At 60.1% G+C, this 3,990-nt stretch overlaps 1 long non-coding RNA gene across 1 annotated transcript; it reads left to right on the top strand.

Annotated features, from left to right (window-relative positions):
• Window positions 1–1,679: 1,679 nt before the first annotated feature.
• On the top strand, window positions 1,680–3,761 carry LOC131574539 (uncharacterized). The gene is made up of 3 exons (XR_009276535.1): window positions 1,680–1,917; window positions 2,812–2,913; window positions 3,639–3,761. It is a non-coding gene; the product is annotated as an uncharacterized LOC131574539 (long non-coding RNA).
• The last annotated feature ends 229 nt before the right edge of the window (window positions 3,762–3,990 follow it).

The raw sequence follows: 3,990 nt of genomic DNA, 5'->3' as shown, positions 1-3,990 counted from the left end.
CCAGCTGTGCCCAGATGTGTTCATTACCCATTCCAGCTGTTTGTTACCTGTCCCAGGTGTGCCCCCCCCTCACCTGCAGCTGCTGTCCCAGCTGTGCCCAGATGTGTTCGTTACCCATTCCCGCTGTTCATTACCTGTCCCAGGTGTGCCCAGATGTGCCCATTACCCATTCCAGATGTTCATTACCTGTCCCAGGTGTGCCCCTCACCTGCAGCTGCTGTCCCAGGCTCAGGTAGAGCCCCCGCAGCCTCTGAGCCTCCTCCCCCCGCAGCTGCAGCCGCCCAGGGACCCCCGGAGCCCCCAGACCTGGGGAGGGGACAGGGGGGGACACCTGGGGTCACCTGGGGTCACCTGGGGTCACCTGGGGTCACCCAGGGGTCAAAGGTCACTCAGGGGTCACCCAGGGGTCACCCAGGGGTCAAAGGTCACTCAGGGGTCACTCAGGTCACACCCACCTGGTCCTGTTGGGGGTCCCGGGGGGGCCCGGGGGGGGTCCCGGGGGGGCTGGGCCCGGCCTGGGGGGGGCACAGAGGGGTCAGAGACCCCCCCGAGACCCCCAAATCCACCCCAGGAACCCCAAAATCCCCCCTGAGACCCCCAAATCCACCCCAGGACCCCCAAATCCCCCCCGAGACCCCCAAATCCACCCCAGGAACCCCAAAATCCCCCCCGAGACCCCAAAATTCCCCATGAGACCCCAAAATCCCCCCCGAGACCCCCAAAATCCACCCCAGGAACCCCAAAATCCACCCCAGGAACCCCAAAATCCCCCCTGAGACCCCCAAATCCACCCAGGACCCCCCAAAATCCACCCCGAGACCCCAAAATCCACCCCAGGAACCCCAAAATCCACCCCAGGAACCCCCAAAATCCCCCCCGAGACCCCAAAATCCCCCCCGAGACCCCCAAATCCACCCCAGGAACCCCCAGATCCCACCCAGGACCCCCCAAATCCCACCCAGGACCCCCCAAAGCCCCCCCAGGACCCCCCAAAATCCCCCAGGACCCCCCAAACCCCCCCAGAAGCCCCCAATTCCCTCCCCTCCCCCATACCGGGGTCTCCAGTGGCCATTGGGGGGTCCCGGAGCTGGGGGAGGGGCACAGAGGGGTCAGGGGGGGCTTTGGGGGAGCCTCAGCTCGCTCCAGACCCCCCCAGGACCCCCCAAATCCCCCAAATTTCACCAAAATCCCCCAAATTTCACCCCAAATCCCCCCCAGGACCCCCCAAATCCCCCAAATTTCACCCAAATCCCACCCCAAATTTCACCCCAAATCCCCCCCAGGACCCCCAAATCCCCCAAATTTCACCAAAATCCCCCAAATTTCACCCCAAATCCCCCCAGGACCCTCCAAATCTTCCCCAAGAGCCCCCCAATCCTCCCCAGGACCCTCAGATCTCTCCCAGGACACCCAAATCCCCCAAATTTCGCCCCAAATCCCCCCCAGGACCCTCCAAATCTTCCCCAAGAGCCCCCCAATCCTCCCCAGGACCCTCAGATCTCTCCCAGGACACCCAAATCCCCCAAATTTCGCCCCAAATCCCCCCCAGGACCCTCCAAATCTTCCCCAAGAGCCCCCCAATCCTCCCCAGGACCCTCAGATCTCTCCCAGGACACCCAAATCCCCCAAATTTTGCCCCAAATCCCCCCCAGGACCCCCCAAAACCCCCCCGGAAACGCCGCACGTGCCCCCAGCCCGCGGCCGCCCTTTGGCCACGCCCCCTTCTCCATGGCAACGGGACGCGCGGGCTCTGATTGGCTGAGCCGCCGTAACCAAGATGGCGCCGCCCACGATACCGGGCAGCCCCTCATTCAATATGGCGGCCCCCATTGGAGGGAAACCGGAAGTTCCTTTGCTCCTCCCACTTCCGGTTCCGGCCTGTGGGGCCTGAGGCGCGCGCGCGTGAGGCCCGAGCCGGTACCGGGAGGGGTTTGGGGGATTTGGGGGGGTTGAAATGGGGATTTTGGGGAAATTTGGGGAAATTTGGGGGGTTTAGAGTGGGGTCTGAGGGGTTTGAGGGGTTTAAAGTGAAGCCTGAGGGGTTTGAGGCGTTTAAAGTGGGGATTTTGGGGGGGGTTTGGGGGATTTTGGGGGCTTAAAGTGAGATCTGAGGGGTTTGGGGCCTTTTGAGGGGTTTAAAGTGAGGTCTGAGGGGTTTGGAAGGTTTAAAGTGGGGATTTTGGGGGTTTAAAATGGGGTCGGGGGATTTTGGGGGGTTTAAAGTGAGGTCTGAGGGGTTTGAAGGGTTAGAGTTGGGTCTGAGGGATTTGGGGGGTTTAAAATGGGGATTTTGGGGAGTTTGGGGGATTTTGGGGGTTTAAAATGGGGATTTTGGGGGATTTTGAAGGGTTTAAGGTGAGGTCTGTGGGCTTTGGGAGATTTTGGGGGTTTAAAGGGGGGTCTGAGGGGATTTTGGGAGAATTTGGGGCGCCCCAAAGGGGGATCCGAGGGGTCTGGGGGGGATTTTTGGGGGGATCTGAAGAGGGGTGGGGACACCTCGGGGGGGATTTTTGGGGAGATTTTTGGGGGGATCTGAAGGGGGATGGGGACACCTCGGGGGGATTTTTGGGGGGGATTTTTGGGGGAATCTCTGGGGGATTTTTGGGGGGGATTTTGGGGGGATTTTTGGGGGGATCTGAAGGGGGATGGGGGAATCTCTGGGGGATTTTTGGGGGGGATTTTTGGGGAATCTGAAGGGGGGTGGGGACACCTCGGGGGGGATTTTTTGGGGGGATTTTGGGGGGATCTGAAGGGGGGTGGGGGAATCTCTGGGGGTATTTTTGGGGGTCCCTGACTCAGGGCCGCCCCCAGCCCCACCATGCTGCCCCCTCCCCTGCTGGCTGCTGCTGCCGCTGGCGCTGGCCGGACCCCCGGAGGTGACGGTGCCCAGACCCCGAGGGGTGGCCCTGAGCCGTGAGTGGCACCTTGAAAACCCCAAAATCACCCTGAAACCACCCAAAATCACCCAAAATCACCCCAAAAAACCCCAAAATCACCCTGAAATCACCCCAGATCACCCAAAATCACCCCAAAATCACCCCAAATCACCCCAAAATCATCCCAAAATCACCCAAAATCATCCCAAAAACCCCCAAAATCACCCTGAAACCACCCCAAAATCACCCCAAAATCACCCCAAATCATCCCAAAATCACCTCAAAATCGCCTCAAGAAAACCCAAAGCACCCCAATAAACCCCAATAAACCCCCAAAATCACCCCAAAATCACCCTGAAATCACATCAAAGTCCCCCAAATCACCCCAAAATCACCCAAAACCCCAAAGTCACCCCAAAATTCCTCTGAATCCAAAAAACCATCTGAAATTGCCCCTAATCCACCCCCAAATCCCCTCAAACCCCCCCAAATCCCTCCCAAAATCCCCCAAATCCTCTTCAAATCCCCAAAATCCCCCCAAATCCCCCCCAAACCTCCCCAAATCCCCCCAAATCCCCCCCAAATCCCCCCCAAATCCCCCCCAGATCCCCCAAACCCCCCCAGATCACCCCAAATCCCCCCAAATCCCCCCAGATCCCCCAAATCCCCCCAAACCCCCCCAAATCTCCCCAAATCCCCCTCAAATCCCCAAATCCCCCCAAACCCCCCCAGATCCCCCCAAATCCCCCTCCCCATTTCCAGAGCTGCCGTTTATGACCCCTCGGGGCCGTTTCGCTGCCTGGACGGTTCCGGCTCCATCGCCTTCGCCTGGGTCAACGACGACTACTGCGACTGTCGGGACGGCTCCGACGAGCCCGGTGCGACCCCGGGACCCCCGAAAACCGACTGGGGACCCCCCAAAACCCCCGGGACCCCCAAAAACCGACTGGGGACCCCCCCAAAACCCCCCGGGACCCCCAAAAACCGACTCAGGATCCCCGAAAAATCCCCCAAAATGCCCCAAAAACCGCCCTGGGATCACCAAAAAACCCCCAAAATCCCCCAAAACCACCCTGGGACCCCCAAAAACCAACTCGGGACCCCCAAAAATCCA

This window comes from Poecile atricapillus, unplaced genomic scaffold (genome assembly GCF_030490865.1).
Source record: "Poecile atricapillus isolate bPoeAtr1 unplaced genomic scaffold, bPoeAtr1.hap1 scaffold_378, whole genome shotgun sequence".
Classification (NCBI taxonomy): Eukaryota; Metazoa; Chordata; class Aves; order Passeriformes; family Paridae; genus Poecile; species Poecile atricapillus.
Note: the sequence above shows the minus strand (reverse complement) of the source record. Positions and strands in the feature narration are given on the sequence as shown.